The 17,423-nt window shown below is 46.9% G+C and overlaps 1 protein-coding gene across 2 annotated transcripts in view; it reads right to left on the reverse strand.

Annotated features, from left to right (window-relative positions):
• Positions 1-17,423, reverse strand: part of RAB36 (RAB36, member RAS oncogene family) — a 133,816-nt gene that overhangs the window by 65,171 nt on the left and 51,222 nt on the right. The gene's annotated exons all lie outside the window — the stretch shown is intronic.

Genomic DNA, 17,423 nt, shown 5'->3' on the forward strand with positions numbered 1-17,423 from the left:
TAAGTGCCCTTAGCAAAGGTGTCAGGCTATGAGATGGAGATGCCAAAGACTCGACGTGACCAATGGCTGAACTCACACAAGGCCCAAAACCAGGGAACATGAGAGTCAAACGACCCTCAGTTAAGTGGAAACTTGGTTCACAATTGATAAGCAGCAAGACAACGTTCAGCATAAATGTCAAAGAGGTCGATGTTTAACAAACCCACCAATCAAGAATAAAGTAAGAAATAAATATACAGCTTACCATGGCCTCACCATACTTAAGTAAAATGTAAAACAAAACTTAAAGGAAATGGAAAACAAATGAGGGACAGTGTTAGAACCGGCTGTCTCTAGTTGGCAGAGGTATGCACTTCTGACAAATAGGGACACACCTTTTCTAGTCAGGGCAAGGGGATCACCCTTTGATAACCCCTGCTCACCCCCTTGGTAGCTTGGCAGAGCAGAACAGGCTTATCTCAGAGGCTGCGTGTTAAGCATTTATGACCACATACAGTAATCAAGTGAATACACTACAAATGGACACGACACAGTAGTATTATAAAAATAAGGATTTTTATATAAGGTTTAGCACAAGACCAAATAACGACAAAAATATACACAATCTTAATAAATACTTTTGGAAGGGAAAATAATAGTTCAAAGGTAGTTTCTTCTTCAGCACAAAGTCTTTTCGTATCAAAGCAACTCTTCTCCTGGAAACACAGTTCTTAGCAACAATGTAACCCACACGGGAGCTACACGACGTTGAGGTACAGTTAATCCAAAGGTTCGGCGTCGACCGCGAGGAGCGCTACGTCGAGCCCGGAGTCACGCGGACCCCCAACAACACAGTACCTTGGAAAATGAAGCACACGATGATCAGCGGCGTCGAGCAATCCGGCGTCCCGTCTTCGGTGTCGATCAGGCCTCAGCAGTCGTCGATGTCGATGATTCTGTTGCAGGTGTGAGCAGCGCTCACGGCGTCGAGAGGGCACGAGGGCGATGCGATCAGCAGCGGTGCAGACACGAGGTCCCTTGGAGCTGGAGCCGAACTCACTACTCACTGGCGTTGCTGCTGGCGTCGATCGGGCCCGGCGGCCGGCGTCGAGGAAGCGGGACACTGGAGCCGTTACTCACTATGTCGAGCTGGATTCGGAGACGTCTGTCGGCGTCGAGATTGCTGGTTCTTTCAGAGGTGCTGGATTCACAGGTTCCAGCAAATAGCACTTTAAGCAGATGAAGTCCTTTAGCCCTGTGACTTCAGCAGGAGACTGGCACTCTTCCAGTCCTTGGAGATTTTCTTAGCAAGCGTGAGAGTACACACACAGTTCCTCTCTCCTGGTTCCGTGGAAAAAATAAAGAAGCACTGCAGGATTCCCCCCAGCAAACAGCACACTGGCAGAAGGGGTAGGCAAGTCCTTAGATCAGCAGGCCTCTTGTCCTTGGTTACAGGGTTCCTTGTCAGAAGTGATCTGATTTCTTGGTTCAGGGGTCCTTCTCTTATACCCCTTTTCAGCTTTGATCCCTTTGTCCATGCAGGGGAATTTCCCAACATCCTGGGTCTGTTGTGGGTGGAGCCAGGCAGAAGCACCTGGCCTATTCACTGAGCAGGTCTGGGTCCTCAGACGCCCAGCAGGAGGTGGAGCAAGCATTGTCACTGGCAGGAGCAGAGCTATCGGCCTCCTGGTAGGAGGTGGGGCTAGGATCGTCCATGGCAGGCACAGAGCCATCAGCCGCTTGGCAGGAGGTGGAGCCAGCATTGTATCAGGCAGGGCAGACTATCAGCAACTACTCTCCCCCTACTCTCAACGCAAATGTCCCACTCATTCCACACTGACTCATCCAGACCTCTGGAGCCACCCAGCTCCTGTCACACACACGCAAGACCAGCAGAAACCAGAAATGGTTAGACAAGAAAATAGACACTTTCTAAAAGTGCTATTTTCAAACCCAGAGTCCAAAAACCATCCACACCAACGGATGCGTAATTAAACCCCGAGTTCAGGGATACCAAACTCGACATTGCACCGTGCTCCCCGAGCCAACTAGGATCATAGCATTAATAATCCCGGCGGCCCATTCTAACTAATGGAGAGCAGGCTACCTCGCAATAGTGAAGAACGAAGATGGCTGTTGTTCACTATCAGGACATGCCAACTTGGTCAGGCGTGTCCTACCTTATACTTACAACGTACCCTGCCTGTGGGCCTACCATAGGGGCGACTAACATGAAGTTAAGGGAAGGTTTAGGGACTGGCAAGTAGATATACTTGCGCAGCCTGCGTGACAGTACCAGACTGCACGTAGGTCTCGCAATGACCGACCCGTAGACATTCTTTTACGAGGCCGCTCTTGTGGGTGGCACAACACGTGCTGCAAGCCCACGAGCGGCATTTGTATTTACAAGCCCCGGCACTCCTGGTGCACTAGACTAGGGACTGACAGTAAACCAAATAAGCCAAACATGGAATACAATCGAAACATCAATTTAACATAGGGAGCACTTGCGCTGTGGCACTGATCAGCAGTGGCACAGCGCCCAAAGCATATACCAGCAAAACATCGTAAAACAGTGGAGGCAAACAGAAAAAATGGAGGAGAGACTCAAGCCAATGATGTCAGGTCTAACATGTGTCCCCTCCAGCTGAAATGTGGGGAGAACCACCCTTGACCTAGGGAGTCCTCTTCACTAAGGCGGAAAAATCTGGACAGACCATCATCATTGGCGTGATCTGTACCAGGGCGGTGCTCCACCGTGAAGTCCATCCCCTGTAGGGAAATGGACCACCTCAACAGTTTCGGATTCTCATCCCTCATCTGCATCAACCATCTGAGGGGCCTGTGGTCTGTCTGAACCTGGAAGTGAGTCCCAAACAGGTAGGGTCTTAGCTTCTTCAGCGCCCAGACCACAGCAAATGCTTCTCTCTCTATCGCACTCCACCTCGTTTCCCTGGGAAGTAACCTCCGACTGATGAAGGCTACAGGCAAGTCTCGGCCCTCTTCATTCACCTGAGCTAGAACAGCCCCCACGCCATGCTCTGAAGCTCCGTCTGGACAATAAATTCTTTCGAAAAGTCGGGTGCCTGGAGTATAGGTGCTGTGCACATTGCAGTTTTCAGGGTGTCGAAGGCCGTTTGACAGGCATCAGTCCAGATCACATTTCGTGGCTGCTTCCTGGAAGTCAGCGAAGTCAAGGGGTGCACAATGTTACCGTAATCCTTGACAAACCTCCTGTAATAACCCGTGAGTCCTAAGAAGGCTCTCACCTGAGTTTGGGTTTTGGGCGGTGCCCAAGCCAGGATGGTATCAATCTTGGGTTGCAGGGGGGCAACCTTGCCGCTCCCTACTTGGTGCCCCAAGTACACCACAGAACCCTGCCCAATCTGGCACTTACTGGCTTTGATTGTGAGGCCTGCTCTGCGCAGGGCCAACAACACTTCCTGGAGGTGGCGCAAGTGTTCCTCCCAGCTGGCGCTGAACACTGCGATGTTGTCCAGGTAGGCGGCACTGAAATCCTCCAGCCCAGCCAAGACCTGGTTGACTAACCTCTGGAAGGTGGCAGGGGCATTCTTCATCCCAAAGGGCATCACCCGGAACTGGTATAGCCCATCTGGTGTGGAGAATGCTGACCTCTCCTTTGCCCCATCGGTTAAGGTGATCTGCCAGTACCCAGACGTTAAATCAAACGTACTAAGGTACCGGGCAGCCCCCAACCGATCGATGAGCTCATCAGCTTTGGGGATGGGGTGCGCGTCAGTCTTCGTGACTGAATTGAGTCCTCGGTAATCCACACAGAACCGGAGTTCAGGTGAAGCACCAGGCGCTGCAGCCTTCGGGACCAAGACCACTGGGCTGGCCCAAGGACTGCTAGAGGACTCAACCACCCCTAACGCAAACATTTTGGAGACCTCCTCCTTAATGTATGCTCGAACCTTGTCAGTCACCCTGTAAGCCTTGTGCTTCACAGGAGGGCTGTCTCCAGTGTCAACGTCATGGACACACCAATGAGTGACACCCGGAACCAAGGAAAACAGATCCGGGAATTTTTCCAACAGGTGGCGACAATCCTGTTTCTGCTCAAGGGTCAGTGTGTCAGAGAGGACCACACCATCCACTGACCCGTCTTGCTCTTTAGCACACAGGAGGTCAGGAAGAGGCTCACTCTCCTCCTCCATTCCAGCATCTGTAGCTAGGAGCATGCCATCTTCGGACCTTTCTAAGTGGGGCTTCAAACGGTTGACATGCAGGACCCGCAAGGGGTTCCTGGGAGATTTCAAGTCCACCAGGTAGGTGACATCGCTCTTCTTCTCCACAACCTTAAACGGTCCAGTCCACCTGTCCATGAGCGCACAAGGTTCCACAGGGGACATGACCCAAACTTCCTGACCAGGCTGAAGCTCTACCAGAGTGGCATTCCGGTCGTACCAACGCTTCATCTCCTCCTGGCTGGCCTCCAGATTTGCCTGAGCAAGATCTCTGAAGCGCCGAGTCTGGTTCCTGAAGGCCAGCATGTAACTGTATACATCCTGGGGAGGTTTCCTGGGAGATTGCTCCCAGCCTTCCTTGACCAGACTCAAAGGCCCTCTTACCGGGTGCCCGTACAAAAGCGCAAAGGGGCTGAACCCTAGAGACTTCTGCGGCACCTCACGGTAAGCAAACAACAGGCATGGCAAGAGGACGTCCCATTTCCGCCTCATTGGTTCTTCAAGACCCATGATCATGCCTTTAAGGGTCCGGTTGAATCTTTCAACCAGCCCATTTCCTTGAGGGTGGTAAGGAGTGGTGAACTTGTAGGTTACCCCACACTCCTTCCACAGAGACTTCATATAGTTGGAAATGAAGTTGGTGCCCCGGTCTGACACCACCTCTCTGGGGAACCCCATTCGGGAGAAAACACCGATCAGTGCCCGTCCCACCACGGGGGCCGTCACTGTTCGGAGAGGGATGGCTTCCGGGTACCGTGTGGCATGGTCCACCAAGACCAGGATGAACCTGTTGCCCAGGGCTGTCTTGGGGTCCAGGGGCCCAACAATGTCAATACCCACCCGGTCAAAGGGGGTACTGACCGCTGGAAAAGGTTGGAGGCGAGCCTTCTGCTTCCTTCCGCTTTTCCCACTTGCCTGGCAAGTGTGACAAGTCTTACAATGGATGTCTACATCCCTGCGCATCTGAGGCCAATAAAAATGGGTGACAAGCCTGTCATAGGTCTTGTCCTGCCCCAGATGTCCAGCTAACAGAACATCATGAGCCAAACCCAGTAGGAAGGCTCTGAAGCGCTGGGGTACCACCAGCACACAGGCTGACCCAGGCTCAGCAGCCTTAGGCTCGCTATACAGGAGGTCGTTCTCCCAGTACACAAAATGTGACCCTGACTGATCACCTGAGGATTGGGCTGAGGCCTGCTGCCTCATACCCACAAGAGAAGGGCACACTCTCTGTTCGGCACAGAATTCCTCCCTGGAGGGACCACCATCTTGCTGCCAATGGGTCAGCTCGGGCAGGTCTCCCAGTTCGGCAATTTGTTCCCCTGTGGGCTCCAGGGCATCCCCCTCAGGGTCAACCTCCTCCTGGACCACGGGAACTACGGGGGCCGGTTTCCCGCGCCTCCTGCCTCTTCTCTTCACAGCTGGGTCCTGGGCCGTACTTTCAGGCTCCGGGACCCCATCAACACCCTTACTCGCTGTCATCGATCGAGTGGTTGCACACACCCACTCTGGCACACCCAACATTTTCAGATGTGTCTCCCTCTCCACCTTAGCCCAAGGGGAGTCTTCTAAATCATTGCCCAGGAGACAATCGACAGGCATGGCGGGCCTCACAGCAACCTGAAGAGTACCTGCAACTCCCCCCCATTCAAAGGAAACTTGAGCTACCTCACACTCTTTCTGGGAGTTGTCAGCAGCTATCACGGGGTAGAATGTGTGGGGAACCACCTGCTCTCTGGACACCAAGTGACACTTGACAGCTGTCACACTCGCTCCGGTGTCTCTGAGAGCTTCCACTCTATGGCCATTTATGGTCACCCACTGCCTATATTTACTAATGTTACTAGGCAGAGGGGGTGGAGGGACCATTTGCATGTCTCCTAGCGAGACCAGGGACATCTCTGCGGGACCCCTCCCACCAGGGGCAACCATCTCCTCCCCTCCCAGGGCTACATTCGCCAACTGACGGGGGTGCACGCGGCGGTGCATTCGAATTCTTCATGGGACACTGGGGGTCATAATACCGGTGTCCCACCTGCCCACAAACGTAGCAGGTTAGGGGGCCCCTATGAACAGGTTTACCCTTCGGGCCCCTGGCTTCTTCTCAGGGGGAGGCTGGGAACCTTTCCCTTGGTTCCCTTGGGGATTACTTTGGGGCCCTTTCTGGGACTCCTTCTGTTTACCCTTGTCCCCCCCACTCTTCTGCTGGGGACCCTGCCCACCTTTGGCTGAGTCTCCCACTAGACCCTTATGGACCCTGGTACTGACCCAGCGGTCCGCCTCCTCAGCAAGTTTTCTAGGGTTAGATATCTTGCTATCAATAAGGTGCTGGCGCAGCTCTGGAAAACAGTTATTAGACAAATGCTCCCAAGCAAACAAATCATAAAGAGCTTCGTAACTTTCCACTTTGCTGCCCTTCACCCAACCATCCATGGCTCTGCAAAAACAAGACACATATTCAACCCACGTCGTACCAGGCAACTTCTTACATTCTCTAAAAGCTTGTCTGTACTTCTCGGGGTTAGGCCATACCGTAACATTAAAGCATCTTTCATATGAGCATACGACATCCTATCCTCAACAGGCATGTCTAACAGGGTATCTCTCCCCTCATTCACAAAGCGGCCCCACAACCTCGCTCCCCAATCCTTCTCAGGGACCCGGTGGGCCAACAATGCTAACTCATACGCTTCAAACCACTGACCAATATCTTCATTCCTATGATAATCTTTTATCACATCCTTCGGAAAATAAAACCTACTTTCTGCAGGCACAGATGGGATGCTGCCACCAGAGGGATTCAATTCTAACTTCTTAGCTTGGATGTCCAACTCCCTCAACTTGGTATCACGCTCCAAATCTAACTTCTCTCTCTTAAACTCCAACCTTTTGGTCTCCAAATCAGCTTCTCTCCTACCTCTTGCATTTTCTAATTCCAACTGCCCATTTATCTTTAGCCTTGCCATTTCCATGTTGTATGCAAGCTCCTTCGCCCTTTCTTCTCGTTCTTCAGGGGAAAGACCTTTGGAGGAAACACTGCTTCCGGGAGAGGACTCAGGCCCATTCACTGGCGCCTCCTCATCCCCTTCCCCTGGCGGTACCACCACCGCGTCAGAGGAATCTCTGGACTCCAACCAGGCCTCCAAAGCTTTGCGATATTCCGTTTTGTTTTTGCAGCCCTTGGTAGGCACTTTCAACTGCTTACAAAAGGATTTCAGCTCCTCCACTTTGTAGACGTTTATCTTCGCTCTGTCAAACTCCTCCACAACAACAACAGGGGTAGTGACTCCGGTGTCACTCATGGTCAAAACTGGCAGTGTTCAAAAAATCAAGCTTCAGAAAAGCAGAGAACCAAAAATGGAATCCTTCCAAGTAGATTGTGGCTGCGCTATGGTCTGCTTTCACTATGTAGCGCACACTAATCACTGCACATGGGTCATAAATGCAAAGTTCAAATCCCACCGCTGCCACCAATGTTAGAACCGGCTGTCTCTAGTTGGCAGAGGTATGCACTTCTGACAAATAGGGACACACCTTTTCTAGTCAGGGCAAGGGGATCACCCTTTGATAACCCCTGCTCACCCCCTTGGTAGCTTGGCAGAGCAGAACAGGCTTATCTCAGAGGCTGTGTGTTAAGCATTTATGACCACATACAGTAATCAAGTGAATACACTACAAATGGACACGACACAGTAGTATTATAAAAATAAGGATTTTTATATAAGGTTTAGCACAAGACCAAATAACGACAAAAATATACACAATCTTAATAAATACTTTTGGAAGGGAAAATAATAGTTCAAAGGTAGTTTCTTCTTCAGCACAAAGTCTTTTCGTATCAAAGCAACTCTTCTCCTGGAAACACAGTTCTTAGCAACAATGTCACCCACACGGGAGCTACACGACGTCGAGGTACAGTTAATCCAAAGGTTCGGCGTCGACCGCGAGGAGCGCTACGTCGAGCCCGGAGTCACGCGGACCCCCAACAACACAGTACCTTGGAAAATGAAGCACACGATGATCAGCGGCGTCGAGCAATCCGGCGTCGCGTCTTCGGTGTCGATCAGGCCTCAGCAGTCGTCGATATCGATGATTCTGTTGCAGGTGTGAGCAGCGCTCACGGCGTCGAGAGGGCACGAGGGCGATGCGATCAGCAGCGGTGCAGACACGAGGTCCCTTGGAGCTGGAGCCAAACTCACTACTCACTGGCGTTGCTGCTGGCGTCGATCGGGCCCGGCGGCCGGTGTCGAGGAAGCGGGACACTGGAGCCGTTACTCACTATGTCGAGCTGGATTCGGCGACGTCCGTCAGCGTCGAGATTGCTGGTTCTTTCAGAGGTGCTCGATTCACAGGTTCCAGCAAATAGCACTTTAAGCAGATGAAGTCCTTTAGCCCTGTGACTTCAGCAGGAGACTGGCACTCTTCCAGTCCTTGGAGATTTTCTTAGCAAGCGTGAGAGTACACACACAGTTCCTCTCTCCTGGTTCCGTGGCAAAAATAAAGAAGCACTGCAGGATTTCCCCCAGCAAACAGCACACTGGCAGAAGGGGTAGGCAAGTCCTTAGATCAGCAGGCCTCTTGTCCTTGGTTACAGGGTTCCTTGTCAGAAGTGATCTGATTTCTTGGTTCAGGGGTCCTTCTCTTATACCCCTTTTCGGCTTTGATCCCTTTGTCCATGCAGGGGAATTTCCCAACATCCTGGGCCTGTTGTGGGTGGAGCCAGGCAGAAGCACCTGGCCTATTCACTGAGCAGGGCTGGGTCCTCAGACGCCCAGCAGGAGGTGGAGCCAGCATTGTCACTGGCAGGAGCAGAGCTATCGGCCTCCTGGTAGGAGGTGGGGCTAGGATCGTCCATGGCAGGCACAGAGCCATCAGCCGCTTGGCAGGAGGTGGAGCCAGCATTGTATCAGGCAGGGAAGGCTATTAGCAACTACTCTCCCCCTACTCTCAACGCAAATGTCCCACTCATCCCACACTGACTCATCCAGACCTCTGGAGCCACCCAGCTCCTGTCACACACACGCAAGACCAGCAGAAACCAGAAATGGTTAGACAAGAAAATAGACACTTTCTAAAAGTGCTATTTTCAAACCCAGAGTCCAAAAACCATCCACACCAACGGATGCGTAATTAAACCCCGAGTTCAGGGATACCAAACTCGACATTGCACCGTGCTCCCCGAGCCAACTAGGATCATAGCATTAATAATCCCGGCGGCCCATTCTAACTAATGGAGAGCAGGCTACCTCGCAATAGTGAAGAACGAAGATGGCTGTTGTTCACTATCAGGACATGCCAACTTGGTCAGGCGTGTCCTACCTTATACTTACAATGCACCCTGCCCGTGGGCCTACCATAGGGGCGACTAACATGAAGTTAAGGGAAGGTTTAGGGACTGGCAAGTAGATATACTTGCGCAGCCCGCGTGACAGTACCAGACTGCACGTAGGTCTCGCAATGACCGACCCGTAGACATTCTTTTACGAGGCCGCTCTTGTGGGTGGCACAACACGTGCTGCAAGCCCACGAGCGACATTTGTATTTACAAGCCCCGGCACTCCTGGTGCACTAGACTAGGGGCTGACAGTAAACCAAATAAGCCAAACATGGAATTCAATCGAAACATCAATTTAACATAGGGAGCACTTGCGCTGTGGCACTGATCAGCAGTGGCACAGTGCCCAAAGCATATACCAGCAAAACATCGTAAAACAGTGGAGGCAAACAGAAAAAATGGAGGAGAGACTCAAGCCAATGATATCAGGTCTAACAGACAGTTATGGGGTAAATATTGTAACAATAGTCCTAGAGGGGATAGCTGTCCCTTAACCTGTTTGGCTACAAATGGATTCAATATAAAACAACAAAATTCTAAAGCCACAACGAATAGAGTATTCTAAGGTAAAAATACCCTAAACTCTTACTCATCAGAAGAACAGGAAAGATAGAATATTCGGCACCAAGAAAAATGTTTGCAACAAAATCAGGAATATTCGCTAGAAAACCACAGCTTAATAGCATTCCAGAGGCAGGTGGGGCTGGGCCAAAGTCAGAAATATGGGTTCTGCACATTGTCTCACTTTGTTGACTGACTGGGGATGCGCCAGAGGCCAACTCCTCTATACAGATACAAAGAGACAAATACAGACAATGTTTCCAAGCACACAGATTCCAGGAGCCAGCTCTCCAGCAGGTGAAGCAGCCAAAGAAGGCTATTAACAACAGCCTCGTGTCTACTATTCTTTGAAGCCAACCCAGGAAACCAGATCCCTACGTTCTGCTACAAGTCCTTTGAGAAGGAATAAAACTAAGATATATCAACAACTTCGAATTGCTCCACTAAAAGTGCACCAGAATTCTACATAGCTAAAACAAAGTCTTCATTTAACAGTGCCTATTTAAAGAAACATCATAGTGCACCATTGGCAGGCCTTTCCAGCCTACCATACTCTAGTTCCCACACTCAACACTTTCATTTTTTCTGTGTTATGATGTAATTGCAGTACCTGAGATTTCCTTACAGGCTAAGGAAGCCTTCTGCAAAAGTTCTCTGCAAAATAAAAATTGCAGAGGCCAGGCTGACTGAAAATTGAACCCTACTTGCACTATACTCACAGAAAGAAAGTCAGCCCTCCAGAAGAACAAAGGAGTTGCCCACCTACTGTTAAATTTAAAGTGTTTAGTTATGAGAGTATTAACAGGGGAAACGTCTATGCCTTTCATGGCTTGCAGATCTGAGGCCATTTGCTGGTTGTTTAGATGCGTGGATTTTCTGCAAGGTGTAGATGTTAATTTGAAAGAAATGGGAATGGTTCTGATGGATTAGTGATGTATCTTCTTCTCTGTCAAGTAATAGCAAGGTGTTCCTGTATTTTTATAGTCTGTGATTTGCATATGTCCTCCTAGGTCTGGGAGTCTGGCAACATACACTTTCACACGGATCACACAATGGCAATTAGGAATTAGTTCCTTATTGGTTCATAAGCTCTGGTGGAGAGAACTTCCATATCCCATTCATTCAGACTTCCCATTTTTTGTTATTGTTCTATCAACTTAGTACACTATGTTTATGACCACAAGTGGCCAGGATCCAGACGTTAACAAGTGGGGTGTTCCTCAGTACAGAGTTGTAGGAACCCTTCTAAGTATGTGGTAGTATCTTCTCAATACATCAGGATAGCTTTCTAACTTTTCTAGGCCAAGCTCCTACCTTCACTCATGCTTTCCCTTGTAGTGCTGTCCGAGATACCATCACTACAGCCATGTGTACGGAGGGATTGGTACTGATTAGAGAGCTACATATATTACATGATGCAGGCACAGATTGTGGTAGCGCTCAGCGGAGCATACAACGTTTCACTGGTGTCTGCCTTCAGTAAGGCCCCCTAGCATTATGGAAGCTTTAAGCTTTCATGAAAGATGCAAGGACACTGCTACCAAAATATTATGGGGTTTTGCTGAAGGAGTACACCAGTGAAAAGCTCTGTGCAGCTTTCAGCGCTACCACAATCTGTGTCTAGATATTAGATGATATTAAAGAATGAGTACACATACATCACACTTCTCCAATTTATTGTATTCGCTCAAATCTGTTCCATACTTCCCCATTTCACCACCCCTAAACATACTTTGCCTGATAGGGACAAAGATATTGGATAGAATAGGATTATGACCAGGGAATTTGGCCACGGGTCACTCATGCTCTGATGTTTGGTCTAGTGTCGGTCCCATCAAGCGTGTAGACAGATATTGGATGTTTAGCCCTACCTTCCTTATTGTTGTGCAATGCTCCATTAATGAAGGTTTTGATTACTAGCTTAAAAAACAGTGTTCTACATTGCTGAATATTTTCTAATATTGCCCTTGTGTGATAAAGACTGAACACAATAAAGCCAAACACTGATAAAATGTCCTCTGTCTCTTTCACAGTGGGCGTATGTGGAGGGGCTAAACAAAGTCAGGTTGCTGTTTACGGCAGTAACTAGTGTGAGAAGAAGGACACAGAGGACGGCATGATAGGACCCTGACTTATCAAGCCCAAATTATTTTCAAACCTGACATGCATCTCCAGTGCTGCACACGTCAGGTGCCAACCAAATTGTAGGACACAGCAAATAGAGTTGGTTGGTCTTTGGTGAATACCTGATGGGTTGGCTGTGTGGCCCATTAAAACCCACAGATGTTGGTGCAGTGTTTGTAATTTTCATAATTACATTACTCATCATGTTGTGTTCTTTGGTAACTGGTAACATATGCCACCACAAGTTGGCAGGGTATGCTCAGACGTGAGTCCCTTGCTCACTTGGCCACTGGATTCAAGATAGCCTGGTTGATGAGGATTATGAATCCGAAACCGGTCCCAGGATGCTTGTTTCCGGTCCAGGGAAGACATGGCTTGGCAGTTCGGGCTGGACTGTTCCCATGAGGCACAGGGTCAGACTGATTTGCATATGGCCATGTCTGAACTGGGGTGGCAGAGTGAGATAAAGAATGGTGATGGATTAAACCCAGATCAGTTGACTGGGGGTGAGTGTTTGATTTGCTCAAATGCCAATGAAAACTGATATAGGAATGCTTAATACTTTGAACAAGTCTATCCTGAGCTTGAAGAACTTCACAACCCCTTGCGTTTTATATTAATAGGAAATCTTGAATTTGGAATGAGATTTTACTCTTCTATTATGATCAAACCAATGTTGTGCCTTCAATCCCCACAGTTTACTGAGCCATAGGGACTCCAGCTTCACCTTAGTGAGGAGGTCCACAGGGCGCTGAAATGTCTGGGATTGTTTTTGGTTCCAAAACAGGTGATATCGCCTGGCAATTTGTGTTCACTCTTCCTTCTGTGGTGGGCTCGAGACTTCTTTGCAAATTGTTGGTCAAGCTCAATAACAGCACATTAAGTAAAAACCAGTAAAGCATTAGGCTGCACAGACCAATACCGGTGGCTATTTTTAATACAAGCCATGTACCCATCACATTTGTTTTTGTTTTGCACTAATTTAAGGAATATAAACATGCCCCAAGGAAACTATACCAATCGTGGCTTCTACGAGTAGGATTCTCAATCTCAAGTTGGTCATTCCCGAGTTCTTATGGGTAGGTTGGAGAGGATGAGGCTTTGCTGTGGCTCCATCCAAACTCTGGAATTCTCTTCCTTACTCCTTCTCTTGCCTGGTAGCCCACTTTCCTTTTCGTAAGGCTTTGAAGACCTGGCTCTTTTCCATGTAATGCCTCCACAGGGCTGGGACTTTGCATTTCTTCTCCTTACACCCAGTAGACAAACAGCATTAGTGCCTTGACGCCTTCAGGTATTCGTTTGCGTTTAATAAGTTGTCAAATCAAACCAAATCAAATCAATTCATAGGATTAGAAGTCTCAATTCTAAACAGAGTTTTTCTAACTTGTTTGTAAATCAGGCGTAAGAATTATTTTAGATACCAGATCATGAATGTTTAGATGTTTCAAAAAAGTGTATGAGATTCCCAAGTCAGTATTTTTACTGGGAATTATTTTAATGTTCTCACACTATTGTACATGAGTCTGAAGTAGTAACGGGTGATGACTGGACTGACCTGATATGCTTAGTGATTTAGTAAGAATTCAGAATTGAAATATATAATTACTGAGTTATTTGACAGATATACCACAAAGACCTCTCACCAACAGTAAAATTGGTGATTTTAACACCTTACATATTGCAATACAGAAAGTACAAATGCAAGAATCTAGAATGTTTCACATAACCATAATAGGAAAATAAACTCCACACACTGAAGTGCCTAATGACTAGGGCATATCCAGAGGAGTGAAATCCCTTAGAGTTACAGGCCAAATCGGGATCAAATGTGGTGATTGTGCGCCCTCTGGCATGGATCACTGAAATAATATCTACTACCAAAATATCGAGTTCCCAAAATATCGATGACAAAATATCGAGGGACATAATATCGACTTTCTATCTTCACTAAGGTAAGTACAAAAATATCGACTTTAAAATATCGAGTGTTAAAAATATAGACTGTCAAAATATCGATTTTTTTAATGTCTTTAAAATAAGTTAAAACTATTATAATATTACATATATTTAATATAAACATTGTTTAAATTATTAAATAAATGTAACATTATTACATAATTAATGTAAATTTAAAAATTAATAATAATAATACATACATATATAAATACATGTTATTAATAAAACATATAGAATATATTTACCGTGGCATAGCAAAAGGTTTAAATTTAATGTAACCACTCCAGTGGGTGCTACATTACAGAGATCATTGGATAGCGTAGGGGTATAAATTACTATTCCCACTCCAGTGGGTGCTACAGTAGAGAAAGCGTACGCCTGTACCCCAAAAACCCTAAACTGACCCTGAACCCTAAAAATATCCCTGTACCCCAAAAACCCAAAACTGACCCTGAACCCTAAAAATACCCCTTTACCAAAAAACCCAAAACTGACCCTGAACCCTAAAAATACCCCTTTACCAAAAAACTGAAAACTGACCCTGAACCCTAAAAATACCCCTTTACCCAAAAACTGAAAACTGACCCTGAACCCTAAAAATACCCCTTTACCCAAAAACTGAAAACTGACCCTGAACCCTAAAAATACCCCTTTACCCAAAAACTGAAAACTGACCCTGAACCCTAAAAATACCCCTTTACCCAAAAACTGAAAACTGACCCTGAACCCTATAAACACACAACCCGCTACAGAAAATAAATTTAAAAAAATTAATTATGTATTAATTATTTATTTTAAATTAATTACCAATTATATTTTAATTATTTACCAATTATTATTTAATTAACAATTACATTAAATTTACATAATTCATTAATTATAATTAAATTACTTCCCACCCTATTCCCCTATAAACACACAACCCGCTACAGAAAATAAATTACTAAAAATTTATTATTTATCAATTAATCATTTTTAATTAATTAACTATTATATTTTAATTAATCACCAATTATTATTTAAGTAACAATTACATTAAATTTACATATTTAATTATTTATAATTAAATTACTTCCCACCCTATTCCCCTATAAACCCACAACCCGCTACAGATTTATATTACTCAAATATTATTAAATATTAATAACTTACCTTATTTTCGATATTTTTGTTGTCTATATTTTTTCTAGTCTATATTATGTCTAGTCTATATTTTTGATTCGATATTTTGTCTATTCTAGTCGATATTAGTCGATATTTTTGTTGTCTATATTTTGTCCAGTCTATATTTTTAACTCGATATTTTGTCCAATCGATATTTTGGACTCGATATTATGTCTGTTTACCCTCTGGCATATCTATGCACATATTTCACTAGGGAAAACCCTGTATAAGATGGCTGAAGAAATACCTGAATTTTGAATGTCTGCAGAAACAATGATTCCATTGTAATTCCCCACTCATCACAGGAAAATTACTTATAAAGCGGTAATTCTACTCTAAACTCTACTAAACACACAAGAAATCAAGGGCACAAACATAACACAACCAGTGGCGTGGCTATGGTGGGTGGGGCGGTCCGCCACAGGCGGCTTTATTTTGGGGGCGGCCGCGCGGCACTGGTGGCCCATTGCGGCGGCCTTTATAATTTATTGACTGTCCTAATACTCCGCAGTTGAACGGTCGATGGCCCCTCAACTCCCCTACGCTCACACACCAGGGGCCGAAGGTGAACCCCACCCAGCAGTGTGCGAGCCTTGCCGTTCCGTACTAGACACATTATTATGATTTTACTGTTTTTGTGGACTTTAAACACTGTTGGTTACCATGAAAGTAATGTGAAAACAAAACCGCAGAAAAATGTAATGTTTCTTCTGAATATTCAAGGAGTGCCGCAGCGCCGGACCAGTTTGTCCAGGGTCTTGGATAGAGTCAAACATGTTTCCATGGCCCCTACAGCTGTGTGTAAGGATTGTGATGATAATGTGTCAACCCTCCCTGTATTTTAGCTTTGGGCCCCTGGGCAGGCTGTGCACCATGTTTGTGCTAAGGCTGCCCTCAAGGAGAGATGCACTATTACAAGCTGGTTTTGGGTCCCAAGAGCACACGTCTTTTTAATTCCCAGGGAGTTGGTTGCTGCTACTTAGAGGTAATGACAGGGCGCGACCCCTGGTTGTTGCCTTTGGGCCATCAGAGCGTGCTTTGTATCTGGTCTGTGTTGGCAAGGTGAAACTGACTGACCCCTTTGTGCTGCATTGAATTCTAAGGGCACACAGCGAGTCATTCCCTGTGAATAATTAATTTGCTGTTTTTGAAAGATAAAGCATCACTGGTTTCACGACTGTTAAGTTGGTTTTGGGTCCCCAGAGCACCTCACGTTTGTGCAGGTCTCCGTTGCTTTAATAGGGGGAACCAGTGGTCGAAGTGGGCTGGATCGGCAGGGCACGGTGTGCCCCTACTTCTTGAATTTTATAGATTCCGTTCTCATACTTTCTTCTTTTAAACATGCATCCCGGACTGCAGAAATGCCAAGGCCGATAGTTAACGCTCTGCTTTTGGGGACGGGCGGAACAGGCAGAGAAGGAAAATGTCTCTGTCTTTTCCTCCGTGCCCGTAGAAGACAAGGACAGTGTCCAGTTCTCCTGGCTGGTAGTTGCCCCCACCCCCTCTCTTTGTTCCCCCACACAACAAAGCCACGTAAAAAAGTGAATGGTCTTTTAAAGACCTGTGAAGTACTCGGGTGCGGCTGCAATAAGACGGACCCCAGCCCTGGAAGCAGTCTCAGCCGGGTTGACACACACAATGAGGGGTGGGGGAAGGAGGAGGGGGAGCTTAAGCCCTTTGAGCCCAATGGGCGTTGCGCACAGCCTGGTCTCCCTCCTCCCCATTTAGTGAAACGGTTCTCTCCTCTCTTTCGTTTTTTTGCTCCCTGTGAAATGGATCCAAAAAAGAAAAACACTTTTGCTGGAAATGTATTTTTCTGACATTTTTCAATTTCTAAGTGCAGCCACGGGGTGGAGAGAAATAAAACATTTAAAATATGAAAATTAAAGAACTAACTAACTAAAGCAAAACATAGTGGTTGCAAGGTGGCCATATTTATTTATTATCACCTAAACACATTAGCGCCACTTCAGAGTGTTTGCCAGTGAAGTGCTACTTTTGTTTTCTCCTCTCTCTTTGAACAGCATTGTTTTCCCTGAGTGGTAAAATGCAGTAACGCTGGAAGTACTGAAATACCTGCTTGATGGGTTAATTGG

The sequence above is a fragment of the Lissotriton vulgaris genome, chromosome 11, assembly GCF_964263255.1.
Source record: "Lissotriton vulgaris chromosome 11, aLisVul1.2, whole genome shotgun sequence".
NCBI classification, from domain to species: domain Eukaryota; kingdom Metazoa; phylum Chordata; class Amphibia; order Caudata; family Salamandridae; genus Lissotriton; species Lissotriton vulgaris.